Here is a 19,906-nt window from a genome sequence, read left to right on the forward strand (position 1 = left end):
GCGACCCCTAACCGGGAAAATCCGAAAGACAAACAACAACAACTTTTTTGAGCTGGGAAATAGGATCTGAACTTTCTAGACATAGTAAAGCCTTGTTAAGTTTAATTCTAATAGCTGTCAAAGCAGCAATTACTAGAAAATGTAAATCAAAGTCTAAACCAACTGTATATGAACTACTGAATATTGTAGCAGCGATAAAAGAACTGGAAGTGAGATCCTTAGATACAGGTAGAAATAAATTACATAGAAAAAAATTTTAATTTTTGGAACAATACATGCAGAAAAATGTTTTGGAGGAGGAATGAAGTTCAAGAGAAGGCAGGAATTAAACAATTTGTGTAATGGGGCTTAGACTGTATATTGGCTTAATAGCTTGTGTCTTTTGGGGGGCAGTATTTATCAGCCTGGGAGAAGATGATCAATACTCCTACTGGTTTAGTAAAGGATGCTCTGCATTTCTCATTCAAGTGGTTTTGCATACTGGCAAAAGCCTTCATTGCCCCATAGTACCTGCTTCAGCCAGAGCCCATCTAGTGGACTTGGAAAAATTCATCTAACCATAAACTGGAGCACATTATGTTGTCCCTTCTCAATGCCAGGAGCCTCAATACCAAATTACATAATGTGGGATGCATTTGCAGCTGGAAGATATAGGTTCATAAGTTCATAGGTAGGTACTAGGCTATCGGCCCAAGGGCCTATGCAAGCCTAGCCAACAAGGTTCCCTGGCTTACACCACCCAAGAAAATTATTTTCCTGTGCCACTGACGAGCAGAGACACGGAAGTGATCCCTGGGGTGTATTTCCTATTTCCCATCCACTCATCAAGATTTTTCTTGAACAGTGCTAATGAAGAACTTTGCTTGACATAGATGGGTAGCCTGTTCCAGAGTATGGGAAGTCTCTGGGATAGGAATCTATCCCTCCAGCATATCCTGTTTATTGTGGTGACAAGGTTTAGGTCCCTAGAGCATGTAGCTTGGAGGGATTGGGATTTCTTTAGGTGTAGCATGTCCAACAGCTCTGGGTTTGACATAGCTTTATATGGTAGGTAGAGATCACCTCTGAGTAGGCGATATGCTACGGAGTAAAGCTGGGGTTTTTTGAGGCGGTCAGTGTAGGGCATTTGTTTGAGTCCAGTAATCCTCTTTGTGAGGTACTTCTGTGGCCTTTACAGCTGCTGCAGATGTCTTGTGAGGTACATTCCAAAAGGGGCGTTGTACTCTATAATGGGTCTAATGAGTGATGAGTAGAGGGTAACGATGACCTCTTTTCTCCTGGACGAGAACCCTTTTATGATGAGGTGTGCCACGTAGAAGGACTTCCTGAATACTGTGGCGATGTGACTATCAAAGGAGAGATTACTGTCCACCTGGGTCCCAATGTCTCTTATCACGCATTCAGTGTTAAGTAGATTGCTGCCTATGTGGTAGTTCATGGGTACAGAGTTTTTAACCAAAGGGGATGACACTGCACTTTTTGGCATTGAGCTTGAGGCCATGGCTCTGACACCAGGCATCTGTCTCAGAGAGGCCCTTCTGTAGGATGTTCACATCATTTGGGGACTTGACTATGGCTCCTAGTCTGCAGTCATCTGTGAACTTCATTAGCCAGAGGCCTTCTGTGTTAGCCTGTACTTCAGAGAAGTAGATACCAAACAGGACCGGTCCCAGGACGGTACCCTGTGGTACTCCACTTGTCACTGGTTTGAGGTCAGATTTGGAGTCTGCAACTTTTAAAGTGTGGGTTCTGTCAGTGAGCCAGTTGGCAACCCATCTTGTGACGTAGGGATTTATGCCTAGTTTATTTATTTATTTTTATTTATTTATTTATTTTACATTTGTTAACCGGGATGGTCCGACTGGATACATGTCCTTTTTCAGCGGAGGCCCGGGGAGAAAAGCTCCAACAGAGTTACATTGATAATTAGGTACAGTAAATGAGCTGAAAGAACTTAACAAAAACATAGGCTATTTACATACAAGTACAAGACTGCCATTACTATTTCTGAGATTACTACAAATGTAACATTAATAACATATTAGCAAGGACGGTAGGCAGTATAATGACATAGAGTTAGACAGGATACATATTTCTTTATCACAGTATACAAAGTACTTATCATCTTAGCTAGTTGTTTATGTTTTAGTTAATGGCACAGAGCTAGTCTGGGTTTGAGCAAGGACATAGCCAGTGTGACTTGAAGTGGAGTTTTAGACTATTTTTGAATTGACTTAGAGAAGTTGCAAGCGTGATGTTATTTGGGAGAGAGTTCCATATTTTACCAGTGGTGTTGGCAAATAGCCCGTCACCACCTAGGTTGAGAGATTTAGCTGTTTGGCCAAGGAGTCTGTTTGCTGAGCAAAGGCAGCTTAGATTGGAGTAGGGAGTCATTAAGTTTTTTAGTGCTGGGGTATTCTTAGGTTGTTTAAGGATTTTGAAGGCCTCTATGAGTTGGGACTGGTGAAGAAGGTGTGGGAATACTATCCATCCAAGCTTTTTCAGGATAGTACAGTGGTGTGTTCTGTAGGGTAGGCCTGTAACGAACCTGGCAATGTGATTATAGCAGGATGAGAGCTTGGCCAGATCAGATTTGTTAAGGTGAGTGAGGACAGGAGAGGCATATAGTAGGGTAGAGAGAAGGTGTGAATGGGCTGTGGCTGCCCTGGCATTCGGGGTAAGGAAGGCTTTAATTCTATATAGGGTCCCAAGTTTCTTGTTGACTGACTTAATGGCTTGGTTGATATGTATATCAAATCTGAGTTTATTGTCAATGTTTACTCCTAATAGCTTTGTATAGGTGTCTGGGGAGATGATGGTCCCATTATTGGATTTTATAGTGAAGTTTTCAGTCGGAGATCTATTGGTTGGGTAGAAGAGAAGTAACTTGGTTTTGTTTGGATTTAAGATCAGGAGATGGTTGGCAAGCCGGTTTTCGACTTTGGTGAAGCTATGTTGGGTGGTAGTTAGTAGATTTGCAAGAGAGGCATTGGAACATATTATAGTCGAGTCATCTGCATATTGAATGCAGGTGGCTTCAGGGATGACTGTTTGGATGTCGTTTATGAAGACTGAAAAGAGGAGAGGTCCTAATATGGAACCTTGAGGAACTCCTATGGTATTTGGTAGTGGGCAGGAGAGCTTGTTTTGCCACATTACTGCTTGTTGTCTCCCAGTGAGGTAAGCTTGAAACCAGTCAAGGGCTGGAGTATCTAGATACAGGGTTTTTAAAGTATATAGAAGTAACTGATGGTTTACCATATCAAAGGCTTTCGATAGGTCCAGGAAGAGAGCAGAGGATATTTTTTTATTATTCCGGTTAAGATTAATGTTTTCAGTAAAAGAGAGGAGGGCAGTGGTTGTACTATGATGGGGTCTGAATCCATGTTGAGAGTCTGTGAGTAGTTTATTTTGGGTTAGATAGAGCATTAGTTGGTTGTGCATGCACTTTTCCATAATTTTGGCAAGTGGTGATAGTATGGCTATAGGTCTATAGTTGGATAGTTCTGTGGATGAACCTCCTTTGTGGAGTGGAATAACAGGATATTTTCCAAATTGAGGGGATTGAGGCCTCGGTTATGGTTCTGTTAATTAGGATTGAGATAGGGTAGGCTACGACATCTGCAGCAATTTGCAGGTATTCAGCCGGCAGAAGATCGGCTGAAAGGGTGGTTGGCTTCAGTTTTTTTCAAAAGGGATCTGATAAAGGATGTGGACACTGGCTGGAAGTTAAAAGAGAGTGGTGAGTCGGGTATAGTGTTTATAGAAGTGTGGGGAGGAGAAAGTTGGTTAGCTAATGACTGGATGGTTTCTGTGAAGAAAGTATTGAATGAATTGGCTATATCTTCTTGGCTCTTGTCAGATAATGTTCCTGGGGTCGGAGTAGTGGATTTGCCTGGTTGGAGAAGTTTATTTATGCCTGCCCAGTACTTTTGAGGGTTATTCTGATGTTTATGTTGCAGATTGTAGAAGTAATTTTTCTTATCTAGTATGATGGCTTTTTAGTCTCATTTCTAAGTTGTTGGAATTTGATACGATCTAGGGGTAGTTTGGTAGTGCGCCATTTATCCCATGCTTTGTCTCTAGTTGTTATTTTGGTTTTGGTGTCTGTTGTTAGCCAGGGTGCTAGTTGAGTTTTAATTCTTATTGAGCGTTTAGGGCATGCGAGTCAAGTATAGTAAGGAATGAATTTTTAAATGATGACACTGCCTCATCAAGGGAAGGAACTTTAGTTTTGTCCAGTTACATGATTTGAGTTCAAGTTGAAATTTAGTTGGGTCAAAGTTTTTCTTGGATCTGATAGACCTATAAATAGGTAAGCTTGTACAATTAATTTTGTCTTTCATGATGTATGTGAGCAGGTGATCACTAAGATCATTAGGAGAGTTCCAGACATATAGTTCTGGGGATGACTGTTGGTGAGTATCCAGTCTAGTATACTCTCTTTTTGGTTATTGTTACCTGTACGTGTGGTAGATGATATTATCTGAGAGAATCCATGTAGGTTAACAGGGATGGGGTTGGACTGTGCTGTGCATTGGTTCCAGTCAATATCAACATCGCCCAGGACAATGGTTTCTTGAGGGTAGTTGTTGGCTATCCAATGTAGAATGACCTCTAGTGTTTCTACATTGTTCCCAGGGGGAATATAGGTGACAATTAGGTTAATGCCCTTATGATTATTTAGTAGAATTTTTAGAGCTAGTATTTCAGCGTTAGAGACCTGGGGTGGTTGTATAGGGTTAGTTATGATGTTAAGTGTGCTATTATATAAGACGGCTATTCCACCTCCTCTTTTCTTTTCTCTATCTGCCCTAAGTATATTGTAACCAGGAGGCAGGATCTCATTGTCTTTGGTTGATGGCCGGAGCCATGTTTCAGATAGACACATTATGTTGGGGAGGTATGTGGCTAGTACAGCATGCAGGCTATGTATCTTATTGTTTAGGCTTCTAATGTTTAAGTGGCATATTAGGAGGGAGTTGACCAGTCGGTGGGAGAGTGGTGGGCTGGTAGGATTTTGAGTTAAGGTTGGGCCTGGATTAGGATGGATGTCCCCATCTTTGGTTATGTTTTTTGTTATATATTTTATTGAGTTTAGCTATAATTCCAGAATGGGGGATGGTGCTGAAAGCCTTGGCGAAGTCAAGATAGGCTGTGTGAACCACTTTACCCTCATCTACGGCTTTGGTGACTGCCTCAAAGAAGTCGATCAGGTTCAGGAGGCATGATCTGCCTTTCAGAAACCCGAACTGGGTGGGATCCAGAGTTTGGAGGTTACCAATGTCTTTGTTTATGATTTCCATGATGATACGTTCCATGGCTTTGCAGACCAGGCTCATCAGGCTAATAGGTCTATAGTTCCTGGGATCAGTGGTGGCTCCCCCTTTGTGGAGTGGGATAACTGTTGCTGTGAAACATTCAGTGGGCACAAAGCCTGATGCGAGGCTATTATTGAACATGGTGCTTAAGTGGGGTGACAGTTCATTCTGAAGTTCGTGTAAAATGCAGCTTGGGATGTTGTCCGGTCCCATGGATGCTGTGTTTTTGGCTTTAGAGAGTGCAGCTTTCACCTGCGTAGTTGTGATTACAGGGACTCTGCATTGTTCCTGTATAGATATGGGCCCTTTAGGGGGTGGCGGGGGTAAAGTTAGCACTGAACCTATCTGCCAGGATGTTGGCAATATCATTTGGTTCTGTAATTTTCATGCCTTTGTGCTGTAACTCAGAGCAGATCTGGGTGTTGCCATATAGATTCTTGACATAGCTATAGAATGCTTTGTGGTTGTCCTTGGAATTAGTGGCAATTTTATTTTCATAGCTAGTTTTGAAGGATCTTATAAGGGATCTCAGCTTCTTACTGAGGCTGACCAGGGAGCTCCTCCACTCATGGGATTTTACTCTCTTTTGCAACAGTTTCTTCCTTCTGTTGTACAGTTTGTTTATGGCAGGGGACCACCAGATTGGCTTCCTTTTTTTGGAGGATAGCATCTTGGTTCTGTTTGGGATAGCACGATCCATGCACTCATGTAGGTGCTTATAGAGCACATTTGTGTAGGATTCAACAGTTGTAACTCTATTGTCCATCTGTATGGGTGTCATGAAGTTCACTACTTCTGTCTTAAGAGGCATGAAGTTGGCTTTGGAGAAATTTCTTACTGTGGTTTCCTTAATGGGGGGTGGGGGTGGGATGTGGATATCAAAGGTGATTAGCTTATGGTCGGATCGGACCAACAAAGAGTTGACTTCAGGTGTGGAACACCGGTCACTCATGTTGGTAATGACTAGGTCTAGGATATTGTTGCCCCTGATGGGGGTGTGGATAAGTTGATTTAGGGCATTGGAGTTTATGAATTCCAGAAAGCGTTGTGCTAAGGAGTTAGTACGTGAGTAGTTTTCCCAGTTAATGGTGGGGTAGTTGAAGTCGCCCATTATTAGGGTGTTTGGTTGAACCCTAATATATTCCAGTACATCAAGAAAAGAGGAGTGGGAGTCCTGTGGCATGGTGGGGGATCTGTAGCAAGCTACAATTTGGATTGCAGTTTTACCCAGAGTTAGTTGCACTTGGATAACCTCGGATGCATTATGCTGAGCAACTAGCCTGGAGGTGTGGATATCCTTAATGAATATGGACACACCTCCACCTTTGGTGTTTCGGTCCAGGTTAGATGGCCGAAAAGTGTGGTATGAGTTATAGCCTGGTAGTGCAGGGGAGCTCTCTGAAGCCTTGAACCAGGTCTCAGTCACTGCACAGATATCGATATTCTCCATTTTAAGGAGTGCCTCGAGTGAGTGCATTTTGAAATTTAGACTTCTAGCATTGAGTAGCATTACCCTCAGTTTTTGCTTACCTGTTCCCATTATGGTGGTGAATTTGTCATTTGAACCTTGCCTAAAAAAGGCACTATAAGGGCAGCAAGAGCCTTAGCCAGTATCCAGAATCCTAGGGGCGACAGGTGCAGGCCATCTGTGGCAAAGCATCGTGGTCTGTCGACCATGTCATCCCAAGCAGACAGATACTGGATCCCCTTTGAATGACACCAGAAGCTTAGCCAATTGCTGAAATCAATCATTTTGTCCTTGTACTGCGGTATCATTCTGGGTGATGGCAGAATGCTACTCAGGGCTAGGGTCATACCTGCCTGTGCTACAAGATCGCAGAGCTCTTCCATGTCTCTTTTAATGTAGTCTAGGGAGGTATGTCAGGTCATTCACACCAACATGGACAATGACAGTGATATTTGTACTTGTTGTGGAGTGACCTGAGTGCGTGGGTTATGTGGCGGATCCTGACACCCGACAGGCAGCTGACAGTAACCTTCTCCTTGATTAGCCTGGTGAGTGGGACATCAGTGTACCTGACTATAGAGTCACCTATGACTAGTGTGTTGGATATGTTGTTTTGCCTTATTGGCTGTGTTTGAGTGGCACACTGAATCTGTGGACTATGTGTCATTTGGGTTGTGTTGGGGGATGGAGGTTGCTTGTGTTTCTGCTTTGGACGTCTCTGTTGCTTAAGCAGATTATTATTGAGAGCCTCTGCAAATGTTTTTGAGTTTCTATGTGTGGATTTTGGTGGTGTAGTAAAGCAAGTCTATGTAGTTACACAGACTTGCTTTAAAGGTAAAGAAAGCACTCCTTCTGTATCTGAGTTTTGTGCCTGCCAAGCCTTCTGGTCTGGTTAAATCTGTGGTGGTATCTTCATATTTGCCAGGGACCACACCTCATCTAGACTGATATACAGCATACTACAAATTGATCTCCTAGAACTTTGGTTTAGCATTGACAATGGAAGCTTCCATTTCAGAGCATGCTATAGAACCCTCCTTCATGACCCAGGTGATCATATTAGATTCCTGGAAATTTTAGAAGAAATTCCTATAAGCAAGAACTTATAATCCTAAGTAACTTAATTACTCTGTCAAAGACTGGAGAATCTATACCTCTATCGTAGGATATGCAGACATGTTTTTGGATGTGATAATCAGGAATTCCCTGGATCAAATAGCAAATGCACTAGAGGGTACATATTCTTAATCTAGTCCTCAAAGAAATTACTTCTTAACAGTTAAATCAGACCATTAACTCATAACATATACTCTCAGAACCACTACACCCCCTGTAAACCACGTCTCTGTATTTAAGGGCTTCAGAAAGGTAAACCTTGTAGCTTGATATGAGGAAATCTCCAAATTTGCCCATGATATTACCATCACTGACCCTGACATAGCAGCCAACTTTACTGAGGGATTTTTTGCTTGCTTAGATACATGCATAGAGCTAGCCCCAACCAGAGACAAATGCGTTAGGAAATTAAAAAGCAATCTCCAGTGGTGAACTGACATAAATATGCTTTATAAAGAAAGAGAAAAAAACTCTTTAAACTGTACGGTAAGGCTAGAATTTCTCAGAATAATGTAGTATAAAAAACATCACCAAGAAACTGAAAGTTACATTAAGGACCAGCAATGTAAACTATGAATGGGGATTAGCTTCTGAAGCAAAGAAGTGTCACAAGTCCCACTTTAGCTCTGTTAAAAAATAAGAAATAATACAAAACATCTGAACTTTTCCTTATTTGGACCCACCACTCTGACCCAAATGACACCACAAATATACTAGTAAATAAGTTCACCACAAACTTCCCCCTTTTTCATCATCATTTCAGAATACCTTTCACCCCCTATCATTACTATGTAAATTGTTCTTAAGGTGTTATTAAACTTTCTTAGTAAAAGCGATATATAAAAGTTGTCCTTATTCTTGGGCCTTATGACTCTCTACAGATTTCTTGCTGTAAGAGGTTACCAAAATTGGAATGGGTACTCCTATTGCACTCAAACCAGTCATCTGTAATCTAGAATGATTATACTTAATCTGTTGAATATACTTATTTTATTAAACAATCACATTTTGTCAGTCTTGACTCTTGCCTTATAGCTTTGCTCCTGCTACACTAGTCATTATTGTTAGGATGTTTTTGGTTAATTATTAGGAGTACGAATTCCTCCCTTTTGAAGCTCTAATCCATGCCTATTCTGCCTCTAAAGCAGCTCTCTAAAATTTTCTGCATTAAATCTCTCAAGCAAAGCTTCTAATCTTTGTTCTCACCTGAGGAATACCGCACATATCCAGTTTGCCTCAGTGTTTGGTACCATCATCAAAAAGGATTAAATATCAGGAATATATGTATTAATGAGTATAGATCCTAATTTTTATTGTATTTTACATTTGCTAACCTTTTCAGCAATGATCTGGGCCAAACATGGCAACATTAAGAAAAAAATATAATCAACAATGCACATAAAAGAAAATTTCATATTATACAATAAGACTGAAAATAGAAAAACAAAAAAAGAACAATTTAAATTATTCCAATCCACGCTTAAATATCAATTCACTTTGGTGTAGTATAACAAAATGCTCTAGATTTTGATGTTAGAGAGAAGACTGCAGCAGATTAGCATAGAAAAGTAATGTAACACTTAACGGGATACTTGTTTATCACTGAGGTAATAAGTGAGCATAATAAACATACCTACATGTACTGCACTAACATTAACTGACTGTATGCTAAACCAAATTAAGTAGAGTAAACAAGCTGAACATAGATAAATGCTAGTAGCAAGTAAATACAATGCTGATAACAGAAATACTGCTGAGTGTATTTAGCTTCTTCAACACTCATGCCTAACTGTCGCAAATCTTCTTTCACACAATCCATCCATCTCTTTGCTGGACATCCTCGCTTCTTCTTTGGGACAGACAGGAAGAAGGTAAGAGGAAGCGAGGACGTCCAGCAAAGAGGTGGATGGATTGTGTGAAAGAAGATCTGTGACAGTCAGGCATGAGTGTTGAAGAAAGCAGGAGTGTGGCACTGAATCTCGAGAGTTGGCGATAGTTAACACGGTACTCCAAACCCATGTAGAAAAATGGGAAAAAGGGGGCTGATGATGATGATGATGTATAAATGGATATACTTACACAGTCCTTACCTTACTCCTCTGAGTGAATCACTCATCAAGTTATTGTCTGTAGACAACGCCTTTTAATAACTCTCTGTATTACCACCTCTAGCTTCTTCTTAAGTCACTTTATCAGCTTCTTGCCTACTCTGGAACCACCAGTCTAAGATTTCCCAGCAGTGTCTTATGTTGGATGCAGCAAAAGCCTTGCTGAAATCCTTTTATATTACATTCACTGGCTTGATTCTGTCCACCACATTTATTACCTAGTCGTTAAAGTGCATCAAGTTAGCCTGGTAGAGTATTGTGGCTGCGAACCTATGCTGGTTACTTTCCTATAGATCATTATCTTCCTTATAGGATAACAGCTTTTTCCCTTAGGATTTTCTGAAAGGATTTTTCTTTACTACTGAGGTGATGCAAATCTCTAGCCTATGTTTTCTTAGGTTACTTGTGATCCATAAAGCATCCATTGCTCAGTAATAATTTGGTATGACCTAATGCACTAGAGATCTGTTAAACAGATCTATGAAGTTATCAGTACTATGCTTGATCCACTTTGGATTGATGGGTCTGGAGTTTGTATTTATTTTATTTATTTATTTATTTATTTTACATTTGTTAGCCGGGAGAGTCCGACTACATACAGGTTCATTTTCAGCAGAGGCCCGGGTTGAAAAGCTCCAACTACATTTATTTTTAACATTAAAAGTCATCACTTGTGACATTCATTACAGGCAGACTAACATTGTGAAACTAAATGATGCATATTGTATACACTCTGAGTAATTATGAGAGCAACAGGTAACACAGTGTAAACACATTCATAATTATGAGGAGCAATACATGGAATTCATTACAGTAGCTACTAGACAAATTAATGAGCAGTTAGTAATGCTCTCTTAACATGCTGGAAAACATTTTGGCTATTGTAGCTTGTCCTAAATCACTTTTTGCTGCATGCCTGTATGTATTTGCATTTCCCATGATAGCAGCATTGATGACTTCTCCTTTGTAAATGCAGCAACTGAAAATTCTAAGAATCTATGCTTGCTTCCTTCCCCATCTTGCATCTCATATTCTCTGGGTTCCTATATGTTATCAAAGTTCCGAAACTTCAAACATCATAAGATCGGACCCTTATGTTCGAAGTTTCAGAACTTTGATAACGGTAAAAAAATAAATAAATAAAAACAAAGAACAAAGTATTGCAAGCAGGGGGCAAGCCCCCCTGCACACCCCACCCCCACCAGTCTTCCCTTTCTGCACTGGATTGCAATCTTGGAGTTGGTATATTTAAAGTGCGGGGGGTGTGGGGGGTGCAGCTCCCACATAGGGGGGTGCAGGGGGCTTGCGCCCCTTCTTGCAACAGTTAGGTAGGTTTTAGGTTTTGTATTTTTTATTTTTTTTACGTTTGAATACTTAAAACTTCGAACATCTGAGTTCAATGTTCTTAGGGTCGAAGTTTCAAGGATTCAACAATGTAATAGGAATCCATATTCTCCTACCTTTGAACTGAGTTTTGTCATAACTTTTCTCTTCACCTCTAAAGACTAAAAAAGGATGTTCTGCCATCCTTGATGTGATCCAGCAGCTACTTTTTGGTTGAAGACTTGCCATCCTGCATTTAGTTGGATTCCATCTTAATGGCCTTTTTTATAGTCCATGTAGTGGTCTATTTTTCCTTTCATTTCCACAAAACCCTTTCTTTATCCTTAACACTTCCCTGACTCCACTATTTAAGCAGAAACAACTATCCTTCCATTTGCCTTCCCTTCCCTGCCCAAACCATCTCCCAAAATGCTCTATACTTCATTTGTATGACTTCCCATAGTTCATTATTATCCATGGCTCTCTAGGATTTCCCAGTATCCTCTGGGGGTATCTCTGCTATTCTTGCATTGTCTTCTCCCATGTAGTCTCACTCCAGGTGTTCTTTCTTACTGTCATTGTACTAATGGTAGGTGGTGGTATGATCACTCCAATTAGAGCCTCACTTTAGTTTATCCTTCCTCTTTTGATCTGTTCAGTAATATGTCCGGTACTCCCAATGGTCTCCCTTTCCAGATGCATTCTTCTGTCCACTAAGGAAAGCCTTCTTAGTGCCTTTTCTTCCTTTACTTAATGCAGTGATGCTACAATCACTTTCAATCATGTCAATGGAATCCTTCAAGCCTCTCTACTTCAGCTTTTCTCTGTCCAAAACTGTTATTCGTTCCTTCCACTCTAATTGCCTGAAAGCTGTTATTCACCAGGCCCCTGTCTTTTCTGCACCATTTCTTTTCTCCCTTCCCTCTTCACATCATCCTCTATTGCACTGTATTTCCTCACTTTCCATACATGCATTGCTACTGTGTTTTTTTTCTTTTTTGTTTTGTCATTTCTATATAGATATTATACCTCAGCACCCTTGTCACTCTGCTGCAGTTTGCTCAGGATTGTATAACCCCAGCTCCCTCCATTAGCCCCTCCTATTACCTCTCCTGATTGCCCTGCTGCCCTGCTCATACTTTATTGTTTACAGCCTAGCTAACCTGATCTACCATGCCCCAGTTCCTTTCCTGATCCACATTTCATCTTTCAAATATTACACATACCGAGGATCTAATAAAATGAAATATATGTACAGTTACATAAGTGGAAGAGGAAGAAGAGACTTAAAGTTGGAGAATTAAAAATGATTTTCATACGAGTAGCAGTTGCTAGGTTAGAAGAGCTAATAAAGACCAGTAAAAGGAAACAGAGGACTAGGTTATTTGCAGTGGGATTAGAGCAGTAATGGTAATGTAAACTGAATCACAGGTTAGGATAAGTGAGTGGATTAGGTATGTGGGAGGTGAAGGTACTTTACAGTTGTAGATAATAGTTTAGATGATATGTCCTTATGATGGAAAGTTGCACTAAAACAGTTTTAGTGAGTAGTGTTTGAATTGTGGGCCTGAACAGGGAGTACTTTGTGTGATCAGTCAAACCAGGAACCAGGTGGAAGCAGTACAGAGAAGCAATAACTATTAGATTGCAGTGAAAGAGAAGGGGTTTGTAGGGAGCGACCAAATCTGTATTGGGTTCTTAGTTATAAGTCTGAATGGCAGTAAAACATTTGGAAAAGAGAGGAGAAGGACTGTCTAGTTTGAGTATTTTAAAGAGCAAGGAACCAGGAACCAGGAAGATGATCTAACCTTGCCTGTACTGGAAGGCACTTAGCCTTTGAAAGTGTAAGGTAGTGGTGTTCATTCCATGGTGAGTTAGATATTTTATTGGACAGGGCCTGAAGTGTGGCTGTGTTTGTGACAGAAGCCAACAAGAGCAGACCATACTCAAGCTGAGTTAGGAGAATGCCTTTTCCAATAGCAGACACTGTTGGATGTGGGAAGAACTGAGATATTTAGTTAGCTCAGAAGAGCAGATAGTTGATCTTGGCTCTCAACTTTTCTATGTGTTCATGAAAGTCTTGTGATTGTTGTATCCAGTAGATTTCTTATCCTTATCTGCTCTTTCATAGCTCCATCTTCTTCCTTCTCCTTTTACTTTAGTGTCACTCCACTCACCTGTGGTCTTTTGACACATCATTCCACATTCTCATGTTATGTATTTTTCACTTCTCTGCCTTGCTTTTTTCCTACCCCATCTTGTTTATTGGTCTTTTATTACTTTTTCTATCACAATCCACCCTTTCTTGCCAGTACACCAACTTTCCAAGCTACAGTATTCTCCCCTGTAGTTCCTTCACTGTCCTACAGGCCCCAAATACACCAACAACCTGAAGTTCTCATAGCCAGGACACAACCTATCCCTGTCTCGCTCCTCCTGCTCAGTCTGTCTTGTTATGCTATATATGCTATCTCATATTTTGCATACCTCATTTTTTTGCCATTTTTAAATTGTTTTTATGAGTATCTATTACAAAGAATATCAGACTTTTATTTATCTAGTTTCTTCCTAGACTTCTGTTTATCTGGTTTCTTTTTAAACCTGCCCCCATAAGGGAACCACCATTACAAACCTTTATTCTTCTTGCTCTCCTCTGGTTACTAAGAAGGAGGTATAAATATTCTGCCAGTGGTTTATCAGGCAACATTTATTACTTTGAATGCTAACACTTGGATTCTTTCTTTGCTCATTTCCTAGTCATTCATTTGTGCACATCCACACTTGTGCACAATTACCCTGCTGGTAATAATCCTTGCCATTCCTTTAAAAATAGGGACTAAGAATTAATTCTGTATTTCTGATCTACAGCACTTTTTAGTTTACCTCCATCTGTCTGCTTTTTCCTTTGTTTGCAATTGCAGCTGGAAAAAATCTACCTAAGATACCACTTCAGTCTTCCTACCATGACCTTCTCTATACCTACCCTAGCATGCTGAATGAACTTTGTTGTTTTTGTAAGCATCCATATAGGCCATTTACTCATCCTTCTGCTTATTTTAATGCTTTTACAGGCTTTCTTTTTGTAATAATGGTGCATTTTGGCTTTCTTTAAAACTAGGCCAATTGCCTCCACTTGCAAACCATTTTGTTCTCCTGACACATTATTTAGTTCCCCTCCTCAGCCCTTCCGTAATGTTGCCCTGCAGATCTTTCACTGTTCTGAGGAACCATTATCCTTGTATTCTGTATTGCACTGTCTTTCCCAGCACTCTGAACTCTGTCATCCTGCCATCTGAGAAATGTGTTCCAGTGGCACATTCTATTATTACCTTATGGATGGCAGACCATCCACTGACATGTTGAATTTATACTTGTGTGGACTAGGTGAAGAATCCCAGTTCTACTCAAGGTCAGTTTTCCATGAAAGATTATATATTCCCCCTCCAGGCTGACCCAAGATGGGGCTGGGGGGGACATTCCAGTTTTGCTAGAAGATTAATCTTCACATTTACTATAATTTGCCTTCTCTGTGATCATACATTGCCATTTAACCTACTGTTGTCATCTTTTCTATATCCGGTGGCACATATGTCATTACTGTCTATGGCAAAGCCACCATTTTTTTCATCAAGCCACTTTGCACAGCACCCTTTCCTTATCACATAGTTTAGTCAGTTTAACCTCTTCCATGATTGTAATAACATCTCCTTCACCTTGGTGTGTCCTTCTGTTTCCATTTGTGAGTGAAAACTTTTTTGGACACTTGTTTTAACAGGTTTATGTAAACTAGCTTTTGAATATTTTCAGTAATAACAATGTTTAAAAAGGACACACAGGAAAACCAATTGGTTAAAAACACAAAAAGAAAAATCTAGCAAATTTAGAATTTCTACTGTGTGATACCTTAAACCTCTTAAATCAGAGGCAACATGGGATATATGTAAATTATCTTTTAAGGATATCAGGTGTTTCATCTAAATGGCAATTCTGAATGCCCATGACTTTTTTCTTTTACTTTTACTTTTAAGTCTTTTTATGGCCACTTTCAGGCCAATAAAGCCAAACCCCTCTCAGTGAAAGAAGGTAAGGCTTTGCAACATCCACATACGTAAGTACCCTTACTTTGAATATTAGTTTTCGTTTCCCTTCTGCTCTCACAACATAACAAGTACTTACAGATGTGGATGCTGCAAAGCCTGTCCCCACATTATAAGAAAAAATGATTTTGAACATCCAATTACAGACAGGATTTATTATATGAATGACTATGCAGACTGTAAGGCACGTAATATTGTCTATGTAGTTCAGTGCCAGTCATGTACATCTTTTTATGTAGGCAAGACAAACTGCATGTTCAAACAAAGAATTCTGAAACATCTTTCAGATATAAGGTTAAATAATGAACATAATGCACTAAATCAACATGTGATGGAAAACACAGGACATTTTCTTAAATGTATGCCCTTGCAAGTTGTGAGGACTAGTATAAGAGGAGGGGACTTGCTAAATTATACGGAATTCAATGAATCCAAGTGGAATATAGAACTTACAGCTCATAGGCATCCAGGGTTGAATGGGTTAATACCATTAAAACCAGCCTTAAAGAGGAGGAGAGTGATACACTGAATTGTCATTGGTTGTCTTATGTTTAAAAGTATGTACTGCATGAGATGTATTTTATCTGATGAAGGGTACAAACCTGAAAGCGCTCATGTGATTTAACTTTGTTTTATCTTGTTTTATTAAAAGGTGGTTTTATTGCTCTTTTTTGTTTTGCTGTGTTCAGGATTTTTGGGCAGTTTAAACTTTAGTGTGGAACTTTAGTATGATTTTTGTTTGATTGTTAATAAGTTGAGTAACAAAGAATGATTTACTTCCTACAAACAATAATCATTTCCTCCGTGGTTAGATCTGACCACAAACTAATCACCATGGAAATCCACATCTCACTCACACCCCCCGCAAAGGTAACCACCTTGAAAAACCTGTCCAAAGCTGACTTTAGGCTCTTAAAAACATAGGTGGCTAACTTCACGGCAGCCATGTCAATGAAAAATAGATGCATGACTGCCGAATCATACACCAATGCACTGTACGAACACGTACATAAATGCATAGAACTTGCCATACCCAACAGAACCAAGACGCTCTCCTCCAGAAAAAGGAAGCCAATCTGATGGTCCCCTGCCATTAATAAACTCTACAACAGAAGGAAGAAACTGTTGCAGAAAGAGGTGAAGTCCCAATACTGGAAAAACTCCCTTATTAGCCTCAACAAAAAGAACTACAAAGTGAACTGGCACCACATCTGTGTACCGTGTTCAAACAAAGCCTCACCTCAGGCTTTGTCCCTACTAAATGGTGCACTGCTATAGTCATCCCTCTCCATAAAGGGGGAGTGACTACAGACCCTAGGAATTATCACCCAATTAGCCTGACAAGTCTGATATGTAAGGCTATTGTGCGCATCATCATGGACCTAATTAACAAGAATATAGGGAATCTCCAAACTCTAGATCCCACACAATTTGGTTTTGTGAAAGATACATCATGCCTGCCTAACCTGGTTGACTTCGTTAAGTCAGTCACCAAAGATGTGGATGAGGGCAAGGCAGTTCATACAGCCTACTTCAATCTGGCCAAGGCCTTCTATACCATTTCCCACTCAGGAATTATTGATAAACTCACCAAACTAGGCACCAACCCCTATATCACTAGGTGGGTTGCAAACTGGTTCACAGATAGAACACACAGTGTGAAAGAAGCAGACTCCAAGTCAGACTGCCGACCAGTAATGAGTGGAGTCCCACAGGGATTGGTCCTGGGTCCTCTCCTGTTTGGCATCTTCTTCTCAGAAGTCCAGGCCAGCACGGAGAGAGTCTGGCTGATCAAGTTCGCAGACGACTGCAAGCTGGAAGCCAATAACTCCCCAACTGACATCCTACAGAAAAGGCCTCACTGAGACCAATGACTGGTGTTGAAACCATAGCCTTAAGCTTAATGCCAAAATAATGCATCGTCATCCACTTTGGGAAAAACTCAGATCCCACTAATTATCACATCGATGGAAGCCCACTGAACACTGACGGCATTATATGAGATCTGGGGACACAGGCTGACAGCAACCTCTCCTTCAATCACCACATTGCCACTGTGGTCAGAAGTCCTACTATGTGGCACATGTCATTACCAAGAGTTTTACATCCAGGAAGAAAGAGGTCATCATCTTTCTCTACTCTTCCCTCATTAGGCCAGTCATCGAGCATAATGCCACATTTGCTATGCACCTCACTAGACACATGCAATAGCTGGAAATGCTATAAAAGTACCTCACAAAGAGGATCCTAGGCCTTAAACACATGTCCTACAACTCCAGCTAATCTCTGTCTCATATCGTCTACTAAGAGGCGATCTCTGCTTGACTTACAAAGCCATGTCTGACCCAGCTCTGTTAGAAATGCAACATCTAAAGAAATCCCAATCCCTCCACACCACATGCTCTAGAGACCTCAACCTCATTACCAGAATCAACAGAACATGCTGCAGGGACAGGTTCATAACCCAGAGACTGCCCATGCTCTGGAATAGACTTCCCATACATGTCAAGCAGAGCACCTCACTGTCCCTCTTCAAGAGAAATCTTGATGAGTGGATGGGAAATAGAAAGTTCAACCCGGGGATCACTCCACTGGCTCTACTTGATAGAGGCACTGGGAACTAATGTTGGGTGGCACAATACCAGGGCACCTCTATGGGCTAGGCTTATAAAGGCTCCAGGGCCATTAGCCTATTACACACCTATGAACCTATGAACCTACTACTTTAGACACGTTTGTCAAAAGCCGGGTTACTGTCTACATATATCCATAAGCCCCTTGACTATTGGGTCTACACTTAAGGGTGCGTTATCAATTAGGTAGTTTCCTGGGGTAGCCAACTTCCCAAAAGATATTGTTATGCATTTCTTGGCATTGAGGTTTTAAACCATGTCTATGGAACCAGCTATTTGTCTGTATTGGCCCTTCTTGTAGAATATTTGTATCTTGGGGGATTCTATGATTGCTTCCAGTATGCAATCCTCTATAAACCTACACAGCAAAAAGCTCTGGATGCTGGCCAGATGCCAAAAAGGAGAAGACCCAGCACTGAGCCCTGAGGTTCTCCACTAGTGATCAGCCTCTTTGTGAAGGTGAACTGCCATATCTTAGCTTCCTGCATACTGAGATCCATCTGGTGATCCAGTTTGTAACATAGGGGTTTATGCCTAATTCCAGAAGTTTATTTACAATGCCTGAGTGGAGTACTTTATCAAATGCCTTGGCTGGGTTAAGTAAGTAGTATGAGTCATTTTGACCTCATCCATTGCCTTGGTGATTTTCTCAAAGAAGCCTGCCAGATTTAGTAGCCATGATCCTCCTCTGAGAAAAAAAAACTGTACATTATCAGGTTCAAAGGTGTTTACTAGGCTAATGACCACAAAGTCTTTTTAAGCCTAGCCATGCACCCCAAATCTCAGACAAGTTCTGGTAACCTTAATAAGTGTAAGCAGAGGCTCAGGAGATGAAACATTTACAGGTTGCTTATGTCTATTAGAAACATAGATGCCAAGTCAGGGATGAATTTCCTGTTCTGCATCCAATTGCCCAGGTTACAACTGAATTGAGTTAGGGATGAACTCTGCACCACATGGATGGGGGGCCTGTTCCAGAGATGGGGTAGTATCTGGGATACATACCTGTCTCTCCTGCAAGTCCTATTTATATCACATGCAAGGTTTAAGTCTTTAGAATAGGTAATTCTGGTGCTGTTTGTTTTGTTGATATGCAGCAGGTCCATCAGAGTGGGGTCTGGGAACGCCCTGTATGCCAGGCATAGATATGCCCTCAATAGCCTGTAGGAGACAGAATACAGGGATAGGGTCTTGAGGTGGTCTGCAAGGGGCATTTTACTTACACCAGATATTCTTTTAGTGAGAAACCTTTGTGAACACTCCTTTTGTTGGATATGCCTGGTAAGGTACATACCAAAGGGGGTATTGTACTCAATGATAGGTCTAATGAATGCTGGATACAGCGGAACAATGACTTCCTTGAACCTAGATGCTATTCCTTTGTTTATAAGTTGCACAACATAGAATGATTTCCTCACTACTGTAGACATGTGATTGTCAAATGCTAGATTACTCTCTATGCGTCTCTCCCAGTCCCTGACAACTGGGTCAACTCTAAGGGGTGTGTTGTCAATATGGTAATTACGAGGGGTGGATGACTTCCAAAAGGATACTATTATGCATTTCTTGGCATTTAGGTTTGGTCCATTGCTCTGACATGAGTTGTTTGTCTGTGTCAGCCTTTCTGGGAACATTTGTTTTGGTGTGGGATTCAATGACAGCTCCAAATTTCCTCTCATCTGCATATTTAGTCAGTCAGACATCAGCCTTGAATTCAGAAAAGTAAATGCCAAAAAGAAGTGGTCAAAGAACTGATCTCTGAGGAACTTCACTTGTGACTGTCCTCTTTGTAGAGGTGGACTCCCTGATTTTAAATTCCTGGATGCTGTAAGCCAGTTGG

The sequence above is a fragment of the Protopterus annectens genome, chromosome 14.part0 (genome assembly GCF_019279795.1).
Source record: "Protopterus annectens isolate FY-2018-M chromosome 14.part0, PAN1.0, whole genome shotgun sequence".
Lineage (NCBI taxonomy): Eukaryota > Metazoa > Chordata > Ceratodontiformes > Protopteridae > Protopterus > Protopterus annectens.